We start from the raw sequence: 16,933 nt of genomic DNA on the forward strand, positions 1-16,933 counted from the left end.
CTGGGATTCGTCAATCTGCACGGCCTGTGGGAGACCTGTCGATCTTGGGCTTGCCAGCTTCTGCAGCTGTGTGACTTGGGAGAGGCCTCTACCCTGATCCACGGACTTGGGACGTTCTAGCCTCTACAATCACGTGAGCTGTTTCCTTGATATAATCTCTCTCTATATATATTTATGCACGTTACTGGTTTTGCCTCTCTAGAGAACCCAGCCTAAGACACAAGGACACTTTCATAATCCACTTGGAGAGAAAATAGACCTGTGAACTAATAAGTATTCAGTGATAAGAAACTGAATAAGCATCGAGGGAATGCAGGAAAAGAAAGAAATAAAAAAAAAAAAGATTTCCTAGAAGTGAGTTTTAAACAGCATTTAGAAAGAGAAATGTTAAAAAAAAAAAAAAAAAGCCATTTTTCCCATCAAATAGAGCATTATTTGCAATGAAATTCCAACCGACTATTATGTCACTGAAAATATCTCCTTAATATCAAGATCAAAAAGGGGCTTTTTATCATCCCTTCAATTAGATCATTTTGGAGAGATACAAGGGCCAAAGTAGATAGTAGGGCCGTGTTTCACGTGGGTAATTTTCATGGAGCCCTGAGTTTCCATAGATGTTCTTAATCTTTTTTTGTGCCATGGAACCCTTTAGCAGTCTGGTAAAGCCTCCAAACCTCTTCTCAGAGTAATCTTTTAAAATTAATTTATTAAGGAAAGTATATATAGAATAATAAAAATTTTTGATACCATAATATATATGCTTCTTTAATAACACATTGCATAACAATTTCTAGTGGAGTCTTAATAACTACCTGAGTTGGAATTGACTTAGGTTTAATATGAAGTAGTGATGAATGTAAATGATAGTTTAAGATATATGCAACAGCTTGACATGAATATGTCTGATTTCTACTGGTAATAAAGCCTTTAATAGGTACTACTAATGCTGCTGTATTTATATGTGTTAGGCTGGGTTCTCTAGAGAAGCAAAACCAGTGAAGTGTGTATATAGATAGAGTTATTGCAAGGAAATGGCTCACATGGTTGTAGAGGCTGGCAGCTCCCAAGTCCATGGGTCAGGTGTCAGGCTGCAGGCTTCTCCTGATTCACATAACTGTAGGGGCTGACGAATCCAAGATCAGCAGGCAAGAAGGCAGGCTGCTGGCTCACTGGCTGTGGAGGCTGATGAATCTCAAGATCAGCATGGAATAGGGCAGGCTGGTGGCTCATGTTGCAAGAACTGGAGGGCAGATGATGACGAGTCGGATGCAGGATCCAGAGCAGGCTGAAAGAACTAAAGAAAAAATTCAAGCCTTGAGTTTCAATAGTGAAGGATTCTATGGGCAAAATATTGAACAATGCAGGAAACATCAAAAGAAGATGGAAGGAATACACAGAGTCACCATACCAAAAATATTTGGTTGACATTCAACCATTTCAGGAGGTAGCATATGATCAAGAAGCAATGGTATTGCAGGAAGAAGTCCAAGCTGCACTGAAGGCATTGGCAAAAAATAAGGCTTCAGGAATTGATAGAATACCAACTGAGATGTTTCAACAAATGGATGCAACACTGGAAGTGCTCACTCATCTATGCCAAGAAATTTGGAAGACAGCTACCTGGTCAACTGATTGGAAGAGATCCATGTTTGTGCCCATTCCAAAGAAAGGTGATCCAACAGAATGCAGAAATTATCTAACAATATCATTAATATCACACACAAGTAAAATTTCGCTGAAGATAATTCAAAAATGGTTGCAGCAGTGCATCAACAGGGAACTTCCAGAAATTCAAGCCAGATTCAGAAGAGGATGTGGAATGAAGGGTATCACTGCAGATATCAGATGGATCTTGGCTGAAAGCACAGAATACCAGAAAGATGTTTACTTGTGTTTTATTCACTATACAAAGGCATTCAACTGTCTGGATCATAACAAATTATGGATAACATTGCGAAGAATGGGAATTCCAGAACACTTAATTGTGCTCATGAGGAACCTGTACATAGACCAAGAGGCAGTCGTTCAACCAGAACAAGGGGATACTGTGTGGTTTTTAAAATCAGGAAAAGTGTGCAACAGGGTTGTATCCTTTCACCATACCTATTCCATCTGTATGCTGAGCAAAGAATGTGAGAAGCTAGACTGTATGAAAAAGAACACAGCATCAGGATTGGAGGAAGACTCATTAACTTGCGATAGGCAGATGACACAACCTTCCCTTCAGAAAGCAAAGAGGAATTGAAGCACTTACTGAAGAAGATCAAAGACTACAGCCTTCAATATGGATTACACTTCAACATAAAGAAAACAAAAATCCTCACAACTGGATAAATAAGCAACATCATGATAAAAGGAGAAAAGACTGAAGTTGTCAAGGATTTCATTTTACTTGGATCCATAATCAACGCCCATGGAAGCAGCAGCCTATTGCATTGGGCAAATCTGCTGCAAAAGACCTCTTTGAAGTATTAAAAAAAAAAAAAAAAGTCACTTTGAGGACTAAGGTGCGCCTGACCCAAGCCATGGTATTTTCAGTCGCCTCATAGCATGCGCAAGCTGGACAATGAATAAGGAAGACCAAAGAAGAACCGATGTCTTTGAATTATGATGTTGGCGAAGAATATTGAACATACCATGGACTGCCAGCAGAATGAACAAACCCTTCCTGGAAGAAGTACAGCCAGAAGCTCCTTAGAAGCAAGGATGACAAGACTTCGTCTCACGTATTTTGGACATGTTATTAGGAGTGACCAGTCTCTGGAGAAGGACATCATGCTTGGTAACGGAGAGGGTCAGTGAAAAAGAGGAAGACCCTTGATGAGATGGATTGACACAGTGGTTGCAAGAATGGGCTCGAACATAGCAATGATTGTGAGGATGGCGCAAGACCGGGCAGTGTTTCAGTCTGTTGTACATAGGGTTGCTATGAGTCAGAACTGACTCGACGGCACTTAACAACAGCAACAATGCTACTGTGGTTTACTGCCTGCATTGATAACTGAAGGAACTGCTAAGTTTCAGTTCATTAAATTAAAATAAATAATTAAATAAGTTTTTCATGGATCCCCTAAATTCTTTCCATGGATCCCTTTGGGTCCAATGTCCCAGGTTAAGAAACTATGTGGCTTAGCAATTACCTGAGAAGCCCCAGGAATTAAAGGAAAAAGTGGATAGGGCTCTGGACCCCTCACATCCTTTTGAATCAGAGAAACTCTTTTATGTATTAGAATTCCATATAAGGTTTCATTTGGGTGAAAAAAAAAAAAGGTTTCTGGGGCCAAATATTGTATAATTTTGAAAACAGTATTAGTTTTCTAGGGGTGCCATAACAAAGTACCACAAACTGGGTGGCTTAAAACAACAGAAATTTATTCTTTCACAGTTCCGGAGGCTAAAAGTCTGAAATCAAGGTGTCAGAAGAGCCATGCTCCCTTGGAAAGCTCTAAGTTAGAATCCTTCCTTACCTATTTCTGGCTTCTGATGATAGCTGGCAATCCTTGACTTTCCTTGGCTTGTGTGTGTCTGTGTCCAGATCTCCCTCTCCTTATAAGGACACTAGTCATTGGACTTAAGGCCCACCCTAATCCAGTATGACCTCATTCTGACTTGATTACATCCACAAAGATCCTATTTATGAATATGGTCACATTCACAGGTTCTAGGTAGACATGAATTTTAGGGGGGCACTATTCAACCCAGTACACCGTTGTAAACTGAAAAAAAATTTTTTTCTTGCTTTTTTAACTTTAAACTGACTTTTTTGGTAAATGTTATAAGCACATTAGTGTATTATCAAATTTATAACCCTGGAAATAGGATTTGGAAGTCAACTGTATATAATTGAAGCCATGGAGAGTCAATAAGATTGCCTGCAAAAGTTAGTAAGTGTAACATGAGAAGAAAAAAGGGCCAGAGTGGGCAGAGGAAGAGAAGCCTACAGAAGATACCGAGAAGGGATTATCAGAGGTACGAGGAGAATCAACAGTGTGATGATACAGAAACAAAGGGTATCAAAACCGCAGAGATGTAATGATAGGGATAGAAGAGAATCCACTGAACTTGACCCTAAGGAGGTCAGTGACCTTTCCTTTGGCGTTTTCTGCAGACTTGGGAGGGCAAATGCCAGAATGAAGGGCTTGAAGACTGAACAAGAGGTGGAAGTAGAGACAGTGAGCATGGTATATACCAGAGCTTTTCAAACATCTGTGGTGAAGCATCAGTTTCTTAATTTCCAATCTGTCATGGGCTGGCAACATGATATTTCTGTGCATGACTAGTATGCAGCTCATGCCAGTTGTGATGTACCCTGGGAGTTGGACAAAAACCAAACTGGCTTAGACTCTTCAACAAGACAAGTCCACTGATTATAGGCTTGGACGTCACAGCCGTGTCAAATTGCTATGAAAGTTCCTATATGCTTATTCACAATTCTGTATAGTAGCAGAGTCATAGACAATTCTTTCAAGTAGCTTATCTGTCGAGGAAGAGAGAGTAGTCAATACTTTAGGGGATCTTATAGGGTTGAGGGGAGGTTTCTACCAATATGATTTCTTGTAACTTTCTCCTAAAATTACTCCTGCTGCACAATCTTTTCAGCCCCTGAATAGGATCTCCTAAATCAAATAAAATAGTTAGAAGGCATTTAAATTAAAAGATTGTTGAATGAATGATCTTTCATGTGAACTGTGGAGGATCTAAGAGGTCCTGTGTTGCTAGATTTTACGGTAGAATACCCTGCCTCATTTATTCTCTGGATATTTATGTGTCTGTAGTCAAGATATTATAAGGAAGGCCCATAACCTGTTCACAGTCTTTGAATGTATTAAAGTGTTGCCCTCTCTTTTCAAAGATACTACTGATCTTTACTCAATAGGACATGTGCTTTTTAAAAAATATTTTGTTTCTGGTGAAAGGTTACACAGGAAATTAAGTTCTCATTTAACAGCTTCTATACATATTCTATACATATTGTTCAATGACATTTCTATACAAATTGTTCAATTACATTCTTCACAATATATCAGCATGTCGTTATTTCCATTTTGGTTGTTCTATTTCCATTAATCTAGCTTCCCTGTCCTCCCTAGGCATTTCATCTTTCGTCTAGGGTAAATGTCTAGACAATTATTTTGAGAAGCACAGTACTCACAGGTGATATTATTTATATTATGGGCCAATCTGTCATTTGGCTGAAAGGTAACCTCTGGGAATGGTTTGAGTTCCAAGTTTAAAGAGTATCTCAGGGCGATAGTCTCAGGGGTTCGTCTAGTCTCTACCTGTCCAGTAAATCTGGCCTTTTTTTTTTTTAAAGGAAGTTGCGTTTTGTTCTACATTTTTCTCCCATTCTATCTGGGACCATCTATTGAGTCCCTGGTCAGAATAGTCAGTAGTGGTAGCCAGCACCATCAAGTTGTTCTGGTCTCAAGATAGGTGATGTTATTATCTGTGTGGACTATTGGTTATGTAGACTACTTTTTCTTCTTTGAGTCTTTGGTTTCCTTCTTTCTCTTTAGCTCCGGATGAGTAGAGACCAATAGTTGTATCTTAGATGCCTGCTCACAAGCCTGTAAGACCCCGGACGCTACTCACCAAACTAGGATGTAGAACATTGTCCTTATGGACTATATTATGCCAGTTGACTGAGTTGCCCCATGAGACTATGATCCTAAGCCCTCAAGCTCAGTAGACCAATCCCATGAGGTGTTTGGTTGTGTCTTGTAAATGTCCATAACTGTGCTCCCTACGTGCTTTATTTTATACCTGAAAATATATGCAGCGCACATAAACATGTATATACATATGAGTAGGACACGTGCTTTGAGTTATTTTTTTTCAAAAGTGATAATGGATTTGCCTCTTGCTTTGCCTTCCCTTTACTCTTCAAGGGCATGCATTAACAAAAGACTAGACAGGTTTGGGGACATGCTGTGGCCACAGAAGAAAGAAAAATGACCTGACAGAGCACAAACATCAAGATGATATTTTAGCATAAAAGGACTCTGATTATTGATAAGTTTCTTCACGTTCTTGTTTCTGTGATTGAACTGATTTCTAAACACCCCTCTTATTTTCTCATCTAAAGTATCATTCCTAGCCCACTCAGTGAAACTCAGATCTACCTGCAAAAATGAGAATTCCAGTATAAAATGTGTGCAACATGAACAGGCACCAAAGAAAAGTGGACAATTTCAGTCATTCCTTTAGCAGACACTGAGTGCTTAGTGTGTATCAGACACAGCACTGGTGCTAAGAGTGCAACTTCCTTCTGGGTAGGTGTAAAACTCAAGTCCAGCCAATGTAGCAGGTAGCCTTCTGTGTTTAAGTATTCAGTGAGGCTTTTTTCCTGTGGCAGCTGGAAGGCTTTTCACAGTGCATACCACTCATGCAGCTAAAGTACATCCTACACTAGGTTGGGAGGTTTTTAACCTTAAGCCGACTTTGCTTAACAGGTTTAATAAAGCAGGAAAATTCCAGCTGTGTATATGTGTGTGGTTGTGGGGGTGGGGTGAAAAAGAGAGGTAATTAAATGAGAACTTTCAGTACTTTCTGGAAATGAGTAAGTGGTAGTTGAATTCATAGCTTAATCAATAAAAGTTACTATGGCTTTTTCCAAATCCTGGGGTAAGGAGGACCTTCTTTTTTGTTTTTAACAGCAATATATATACAACGAAACATACAACATTTCGTCAATTTCTACATGTACACTTCAGTGACACTGATTACATTCTTCAAGTTGTACAACCATTCTCACTATCTTTTTCCAATTTTTCCCACCGCCATTAACATACATTCAATGCATTCTAAGCAAAAACCTCTACTTTCCCCCTCCCTCCTGCCCCTAAGCCAAACCAAACCCATTGCCTTCAGTTGGATTCTAACTCATAGCGACCCTATAGGACAGAGTAGAACTGCCACATGGGGTTTCCAGGGAGCAGCTGGTGGATTCAAACTACCTACCTTTTAGTTAGCAGCTGAATGCTTAACCACTAAGCTGCCAGGGCTCCTGCCCCTAGTAACCATTAACTACTTACGACTTTTATTTATTTCATGTAAGTGATATCATACAGTATTTTCCCTTTTGTAACTGACTTATTTCAGTCAGTATAATTTCCTCTAGGTTCATCCATGTTGTAGCAAGCATCAGGACTTCATTCCTCTTAATGGCTGGGTAATATTCCAGTGTGTGTGTATATATATATAGACCACATTTTTTTTTAATCCATTCATCAGTTGATGAACATTTTAGTTGTTTCCACCTTTTGGCGTTGTGAATACTGTTGCAGTGAACGTTGAGGACCTTAACTCTTTAGCGATAAATCTCATTCTCCACCTGATCCTTGGCAAGGATCCACTTATTTCTCATAAAGACAAATTGTGATCTTACATGTCAAGTGATCAAGCTAGAGAAGTGTGGGGAGTATTAAATAAATAATGTCACTTTGGCAGAAAAGGCTATGTCCAAATTAGAGGTGTATTTTTTTAACTTATTTTCTTACATGCAGTTACAGAGTTCTTAAAGCACCTTCCATAAGTGTTTATTATATTACAAAAGATAACATGTACACTGGCAGGCAAAATTACATGGGAGAGCCCAGCATTTGGGGGAGGTGTGTCATCAGAATGTCTGCTCCTACTGTATACTAGCTGCACGATCTTGTGCAAGTTATTAACTTTTTCTGGGCCTCACGGTTCTCATCTGTAAGATGGAATAATACCAACTTTGTAGGATTATCAACGATAATAATAGCTAACATTTATTGAATACTTACTATGGGCACTGAATGTAGACTCTCATTTTATCCCCCTACTAGTGCTTCTCTATTTACAGATTAGAAAGCTGTACCTTAGAGGTTAAGAAACTTGCCTAGGATCACATGACTAAGAAAGTGGTAGACACAGGATCCAAACCCTGGCAGTCTGACTCCAGAGTCTTTCTTTTTCATTTTTAGTTTTAAAACAGCTTTATTGAGATATAATTCACATGCCATACAACTCACTCATTTAAAATGTGCAATGGATTTTAGTATATTCACAGGGTTGTGCAAACATTGCCACAACCTGATTTTAGAACATTTCATCTCTCTAAAAGAAACTCAGTATCCATTAGCAGTCACTCCATCCCCACCCCCTACTCCCAGCCGTACTTCCACCAATTTTTCTCTTGATTCGCCTCTTCTGGACATTTTATATAAGTGAAATTCTAAGATACATGGTCTTTTGTAACTGCTTTCTTTAACTTAGCATAATATTTTTCAAAGGAGCTCTGGTGGCACAGTGGTTAAGAGTTGCAGCTGCTAACCAAAAGGTTGGCAGTTCGAATCCACCAGATGCTCCTTGGAAACCCTATGCGGCAGTTCTACTCTGTCCTATAGGGGTTACTATGAGTCAGAATCATCCATGTTGTAGCATGTATCAGAACTTCATTCCTTTTTATTGCCAAATAACATCTCATTGTATGGATGTGCCACATTTTGTTTATCCTTTCATCAGTTGATGGGCATTTGGTTGTTTTTGCTTTTTTGGCTAAATAATGCTGCTATGGACAATTTTGTACAAGATTCTACATGGACGGGGAACATCTAGGTAATTGGCATAACATAGTTTATAAAGAAAATGTTCTACATTCCACTTTGGTGAATAGTGTCTGGGGTCTTAAAAGCTTGTGAGCAGATACATCTATTGGGCCCATCCCATCTGGAGCAAAGGAGAATGAAGAAAACCAAAGACAAAAGGAAAATATTAGCCCAAAGGACTAAAGGACCACATGAACCAGGGACTCCACCAGCTGAGAACAGAAGAACTAGATGGTGCCCGGCTACCACCAACAACCGCTCTGACAGGGATCGCAACAGAGAGTCCCAGATAGAGAGGGAGAAAAATGTAGAACAGAATTCAGATTCACTAAAAAAGACCAGACCTACTGATCTGACAGAGACTGGAGAAACCCCTGAAACTATGGCCCCCAGATATTCTGCTAACCCAGAACTGAAACCATTCCTGAAGTCCACTTTTCAGACAAAAATTAGACAGGGCTGTAAAACAAACAACACACGTGAGGAACATGCTTCTTAGTTGAATCAAATATATGAGATTAAATGGGCAACTCCTGTCCAAAAGCAAGACGAGAAGCAGGAAGGGACAGGAACTAAACAAATAGACAGAGAGAATCTGGGGTGGAAACGGGGAGTGTGCTGTCACATTGTGGGAATTGTAATCAATGTCACAAAACAATATGTGTATAAATTTTTTAATGAGAAATTAACTTGAGCTGTAAACTTTCACCTAAAGCACAATAAAAAATAAATAAATAAAAGATTTTGTGTGGACTTATAATTTCATTTCTCTTGAGTATATACCTAGGAGTGTAATTGCTGGGTCATATGGTAACTATGGAGCTGTGGTGGCACAGTGGTTAAGAGCTACGGCTGCTAATCAAAAGGTCAGCAGTTCAAATCCACCAACCGCTACTTGGAAACCCTAGGGGGCAGTTCTGCTCAGTCCTATAGGGTTGCTATGAGTCAATGGCAATGGGTTATAGTAACAATGTTTAACTTTTTGAGGAGATTCTTTTTAATTTTATTGTGTAAAATATATATAACAAAAATTTGCCATTTTAGCCATTTTTAAGTATACAATTCAGTAACATTAATTATATTCACCATGTTGTGCAGTCATTACCACTATCTCCAAAAGTTTTTTTATCAGTTCATACAGAAACTCAATATCCATTAAGCAATAATTCCCCTCTCTCCTTAGCCCCTGAAAACCACTGATAAACTTTTGTCTCTATGCATTTACTTACTCTAGATATTTCATATAAGTGATCATATAATATTTGCCCTTTTGTATCTGACTTATTTCACTCAGCATGTTTTCAGGGTTCATCCATGTTGTAGCATGCATCAGAACTTTGTTTCTCTTTATGGCTGAGTAATATTCCATTGTGTGTATATACCACATTTTGTTCATCTGTTCATCTGTTGATGGACACTTGGGTTGTTTCTACCTTTTGGCTATTGTGAATAGTGCTGCAATGAACATTGGTGTACATGTGTCTGTTTGCATTACTGCTTTTGAGTTTCTTGGGTATATAGCTAGAAGTGGAATTGCTGGGTCATATGGTAATTCAAAGAAGACCTCATGGTTTAATGGTTAAGAGCTTGGCTGCTAACCGAAAGGTAGGTGGTTTGAACCTACCAGTTGCTCTGCAGGAGAAAAGACCTGGCAATATGCTCCCAACCCACCAGCCACTTCGTGGGAGAAAAGACCCCACGTGATCTGCTCCTGTAAAAATTACAGCCTAGGAAACCCTGTCGGGCAGTCCTACTCTGTCACATGGCGTTACTATGAGTTGGAATCAACTCCACAGCGCACAACAACATGATAATTTTTTTTTAATTGTGCAAATTTTCAAAGTCAAAAAACAAATACAGAGTAGAGTACTGGTATATCCTTCATCTAGATTGATTGTTACCGTTTTGCCAGATGTATTTTCTCTCTTTCTTTCTTTGATTTCATTTGTTAACGTCAGCCCTCTTAGCTACGACTTTACGTTGATCCTCAATTAAATGAGAGAAATAGATAAAATAGTATAATGCCTGGCCATTAATAGCTATTCAATACATGTTAATTCCCTCCTTTCCTCTTTTCCCCAAATACTTAGAAATGTTATGTAGGATCTGAGGCTGCAAGCTCTACATCAAGATAAGAGATGTGAGATCTAAATAAAGATTCATGGACCTCACTTTCTGCAGTGAGTTCCTGGGCCACGGTCATTGGAACCAAGTAGGTGACCATCCAAACTGTGGTGATCCAACTGTCCAACTTCTGGTCGATTTTATTAGAGTGATAAATGTGAGGAACAAACTGTCACAACTTTTTTTTTTACAGTAGGTAGGGACTTCAGCTCTCACAATATGCAAACAAGCCTATTCTAAAGCAGAATAAGAAATCCCATATACTAATGCAGGCTTTCTGATATTCCCAGACTTAGTGTGTGGAGAGAGGACTTGACCATGTGAGTGGACATGTGGAAGGAGCTGTGAAAGAAAACCGAGCAAAGCTGAAGTTTTACCAAAAATGCCAACAGAAAGGGTCAGTTTCTTCCTAGACAGTGATCTAAAACAGGTGAAAAGTAGGATGACACATGACCCTACCTATTACTGGTTTATTTAGAAGAATCAATCTTCACATTGGATCTTTGGGAGCTCCAGAATAATTTTCACCCAGTGGAATTAGCATGCATCCCAAGAAGCTATTGGACTTACTGGAGTGTTTATGAATTCCAGACCTGCCAACCATGATTTTCAGGCAGCTAATCCTTAGCAGCCACTTCTTATTCAGGATGACCCTGTAGCAGAGGTTTTCTCCCCCATTGCTCAGAAAAATCCAGAGAGATTGTGACTACTCTTGGTCTTTCGGACCCCCAGTTCTGCTGCCTGAATCCCACTGGGCCCAGACCAGAGATTCTGAGCCCTGGCTGTGCATCAGAGAGAGTTTAGAGCTTTTCAAAAAATACTGACTTTAGATCTCTTGTAGTTGGATCCAGTCACCAGTGTTTCTAAAATCTTAATAACTATGTAATATGTGAATGTTGGGTAAAATGCACAGCCAGAGTTGAGAACAGTCAGAATTGTTCAGTGTAGTTTTGTTTTCCGCCTTTTACTTAACATTATATACAAATATATATATTGCATTTAGGCAAAAGATATATATGCAGAGAAAAAGGTTGAAAGACTATGTTACTGATAATTTCCTTTGGTAGATGGGATTTCAAGGGAATTTTATTTTCTTCTCCAGACTTTCTGTATTTTCCAATTTTTAATATAATGAACATGTATGTTTTTATAATTAGGAGGCAGTTGTAATTAAGACCATAAACTTTAGTTTTAACTAAATCTGAGTTCCAATCCCAGTTCTGCCTCTGCTGCCTATTAGCTGAGTGACCTGGGCAAGTTACTTAACTTTCCCTAAGGCTCAGATGAAGCCCTGGTGGTGCAGTGGTTAAGAGCTACAGTGAGCTACGGCTGCTAACCAAAAGGTCTGCAGTTGAATCCACCAATGCTCCTTGGAAACCATAAGAGGGCAGTTCTACTCCATCCTATAGTGTCAATATGAGTCAGAATCGACTCCATGCAATGGGTTTGGTTTTGGTATAAGGCTCAGAATAGTAATACCTACCCACAAGGTTGTTGAAGAAACAAATGATATAATGCACAAAAATCACTTAGCACAGGTCTGGCATATCACTAAATAGTTCTTGTTATAGATTTTGATCTGATAAAAATGTTATTTTAAAAAATCTTTTTAAAGTTTTTTCTTGGAAAAAAATCCATGTCTAGTTTCAATTATATTTTCAAAAAGAAAAGAAAAAGGGTTTAAAGTCTACTTAGAATGTTGTAAAAGTAAAGACTTAGTGGACCTGGAGGATCAGCAAGATAATTTAAGTTCAGGAAATTAATTCCTGAGTCAGTTTCCAAAAAAAGCCCCCTAAGGTTGTCAGTTTAAACACACTTGAAAAAGTAAGCCCTGAATTGATTCATACTCACACTAAAGTGCAGATGCTTCAGGAGTGCCCCTCAGTAGCTTTTAATAGCGTGAATGGGAGCAGGAAATAATTTAGTCAAACTATTTGACTTGACTTGTGTAAAAAACGTAGTGGCCAGTATTAGAATCCCAGATAACCCTCTACTTGATGGACACAGACTTAGAGGACCTCAGCTTCTCCATATAGCAAATTTGTTCCACAATTTGGTTGTTAATTTTGTAAACTACCCAGAATTTTCATGTCATGTTCCAGTCAGGGTAGTGAGGAGTCAGGTAACAATTGTTAGATTTTCTCCAATGGGAAGACCTGATTTGAATCCCAGCTCCACTACTTACCAGCTTTGTGACTTTTAATTAAAACTTAACCACTCTTGACTGTCGTTTTCTCATCTGTAAATGGGGATAATAATTCCTACCTCACTGGGAGGCTGTGAAGATGCGATGAGATGATGTATGTGAAAGCCTAGAACAGAGCCTGACAGCTGGCAGGATCAGTGTGTTACTTCCCCCCTCCCAGGACAGCCTACTTCGAGAGACAAAACCAAGCAAACCATGCCTGTATCTGAGCAGTGAGAGCTGCCAGCCCATTTCCATCATGAGGCGTATGTTCAGTGACTAGGGCTCTGTACCAAGCGGTGGAGGCGTTTCAGAGAGGGGACAGACGCATCCTCTGCCTTCAGGAAGCAGCATTGCAAGCCAGCCCTTCTTCATCCATTAGAACAATTTAAACTGTTAATGGAGGTTGTAAATAGACAATGATCACATCTGCTTTCTTGAATGACTATACCTCCGAAGTTTCTAAATATAAACTTAAACCATAATACTCCTTGCACACGCATAGACACACACACAGTCCTTTAATCAGAAGAGTGGTGTTCTCCCACCAGTCACAGCTTTTTCTTTTTGAAAAATTCCAAATATACAGAAATGTTGCAAGTAGTACAACGAATACCTGTATACCATTCATTTAGATTTATTATTAAATTTTGCTACATTTCCTTTCTCACTCTCTCATTTCTTGCTGAACCATTTAAGAGTTAATTACAGACATTGCGACACTTCACCCCTAAATACTTCAGCATGTATCTTCTAAGAACAAGGTCATTCCTCCTATATAATCATAAAATAATTCTCACTCAGGAAATTTATCAAAAACCTGTTGTCGTCGAGTGATTCCAACTCATAGTGACCCTATAGTATTATCTAATATACAGCCCATATTAAAATGTTCCTGATTGTCCAAGTAATAGTTGTAGTTTTTTAAAAATCCAGGCTCCAAAAAGAAAAAAAACTACACATTGCATTTAATCGTCATGTCTCTCCCAGTCACCCTTGAAATCCAGCCCTTCCCGCTTTGGAGCTAGAGCTTTTGTTTCTTTATTGATTTTTATTTGCATACAACGGGTCTCATAACTAAACATAGGTCCCCAGCAATTTTTCATCTTCATTTTTTTGTATTTACTTTTTAAGGTGGCTTGTACTGAATATAATCCCATTGTTTTTCAGTTTTTAGCTTTAAACAACATTTAAATAGAATAATAAATGTTAACATCATACACAGAGTGACAGATCTGGGCAGGGAAGGAATGGAACATTCATCTTGGGGCACCTTCAATTCAAATGCCATGAGAGGGCCAAGTCTGAACTCTGGGAGACTTCCAGGCCAGAGGAGAAGCAGCAGGACATGCTTGAAATCCAGCAGAACCAGGCAGGTGGGGTGTCCTAAGAGGCAAGGAAGGAGCAGTGTGCACAGGTAATGAGAAAGAAACAATGACTCTGAGCTGCTTATAGTTTTAGCTCAAGGTGCAAATTAGTTCTCAAAGACTGGGCCAGGAGAGGAGCCCTGGGGCCCAGAGCTGTGACAGCTGTAGTCAGATCAGGTAACCTTCTGGAGGAGTAGGGTGGGGGCCAGGCAGGAGGTGCGAAGTCCCAAGCCTCACATCTCCTGAGGCAAGACTCCTTCAGGTAAAGAAACTGGAGCAGGCACTAGGACCTGTGGGGGAAACAAATTAAAAATCCAAAAATACTAATCAGGAAGAGAAGTTGCTGAGGAGATTATAAAGGGACAAGCTGCGGGACAAAAGCCAATTCAGTTGGGATGACCAGGGAACAAGTGGAAAGAATCTGTGTCCTTGACAACACTCAGCAACTGAAGAGCAAGTGAATTAGCCAACTCTAAAACTGCCCCACCTTTGGACTTCTCGTTACATAAAATAATAAATTTCCTTACTATTGGAAAAAAAAAAAAACAAGTGGCAACTTAAATCAGTGAACTAAGAAACTCCTCAAAAAGAAAAAATTACCCCAAGATGCTTAAGAGTCATGAGAATGAAGTAAAAATATCAAATGGGTGACCATCACAGTCATGATGACTGCAGCAAATCCACTCAACATGCTAAACAGATCTTAGACATATCATTACATTTAAAAGTTTGTGAAAAACAAGCATATCAACCAGTAACCCAGTGATTAAAAGGATCAGAGAGAAAAGCAGAAGGGTAGGCAAAAGGAAAATCTGCTGTGTAGCCCCTCAGTTTCTTAAGGGAAGATAAGACACATTATAGATATACATATATGCGTGTGTGTGTATGTATGTATGTGTATGTATATTGTAGGTGCCTTCGAGTCAATTCTGACTCATAGCGACCCTATGTGACAGAGTAGAACTGCCGCATAGGGTTTTCTAGGCTGTAATCTTTATGGGAGCAGATTGCCAGGTCTTTCTCCCTTGGAGCTGCTGGGTGGTTCAAACTGCCATCCTTTCAGTTAGCAGCCAAACACTTAACCATTGTGTCACCAGGGCTCCTATGTGTATGTGTATGTGTGCATATACTGTACATGTATATCATACCCATACACAGTTTGCCCCACTGAGGAGCCACTGAGGAATATATGGGCATTCCTGATTATTCAGGTTGTCTGAGCAAAGTAGGGTACCAACTGCTAAAGGTTCAAAAGAGGTTTGAGGTGCTTTTGCCACCTAACGAGGGAATTTTTGCCAGGATAACTAGAATAAGTGGAGCTTTCATAACGCACCAGTTTTATTAAGCTTTCAAAGCAGTGTGAGCAAGAGGAGGGGAAGTGTTGTGACATTGTTCCTATTGTTGTGCTTCTCTGTGGTACGCTCTCCTCACCAGATACTGAATCATCAGTGTGAGATTATTAAACACTTATTCACGTCTAAGAAATTAACCCCACAGCACTTCAGTTCACCAGTACAAATCTCATTTTAGAGTTGTTCACAGGACGAGGAATAAATTTAACAGGCTCTAGTTTGCAAATGGAACCCTAAAATTCTTTTTTCCTTCAATTCATTATCAAAAAGGTCTGTGCTGGAGTTATGAAGAAGGAAAGGAAAGCGTATTTCACCCTGAGTAACTGTATAAATGAAACCTCTGTGTTTCTGTTAGACTGTAGTTATCGATCACTTCTTTCCTGTTCCTCAAATCCCCCAATTCTTAATGAGTGGTGAAGGAGGGGATTCCAACAGCTGCAAATTTCCAGCATAGTATTCCCTAAATGCTGTCAAACGACTAGGAATGAAGTTTTGGTGACTCTAGACGATTTATTCAGTCAGTCATCGTTCCACTGGGGGAAACTATAAGAGGCTTTTGTTTGTGTTTCTGTGTGTAGGGTGTGAGAGACAAAGAGAAGAAAATAACCATATAATAAAACCTTAGTCCTCTTTTTCCTCTCTCAAAAGAGGTCTTCATCTTCAAATTATTATAAATATAAAAATAGAATATATACTGTATCGTGGCTCTTTCTATATTTTTTCATATTTGTCTGGAAAAGTTGTTTTTCTTCCTTTATTAAAAAAATGAGTAATGCACCAGTACATGCACGAGTACATTCTAATCATAAACTATTCAAACAATTCAAGAAGTATATAGAGTAAAAAAACAAAGTTTCCCTTCCCTGTCTTTGCCAAAACCGCCTGTCCCCCTCCCAGCCCCTACAAAAAAGTTCTGGGTTTTTTTCAAACCTCTGTTACCTGGGTTTGGGGCAGTTTTATAACTACAGGAGGCATATTGCAAGCAACAGGCAAATTCCAAAATACAGAAAAATAAAAAAGCAGGAATCACTGAAAATGAACCCAACAGTGTAGTGCAGTCCCAGAAAATGCCAAGGAAATTATGGCAAAGCATCTGAATACAGGGCAGGTTTGTTGTTGTGTGCCATTGAGTCAATTCCAACTCATAGTGACCCTATGTGACAGAGTAGAACTGCCCCATAGTGTTACCAAGAAGCGGCTAGTGGATTTGAACTACCGACCTTTTGGTTAGCAGCGTGAGCTCTTAACCACTATGCCGCTAGGGCTCCAGATCAGGGTAGCTCCCCTCAAAAAAAAAAAAGGGGGGGGGCACAAAGAGCCAGAAATATC

Source organism: Trichechus manatus, unplaced genomic scaffold (assembly GCF_000243295.1).
Source record: "Trichechus manatus latirostris isolate Lorelei unplaced genomic scaffold, TriManLat1.0 scaffold00043, whole genome shotgun sequence".
Classification (NCBI taxonomy): Eukaryota; Metazoa; Chordata; class Mammalia; order Sirenia; family Trichechidae; genus Trichechus; species Trichechus manatus.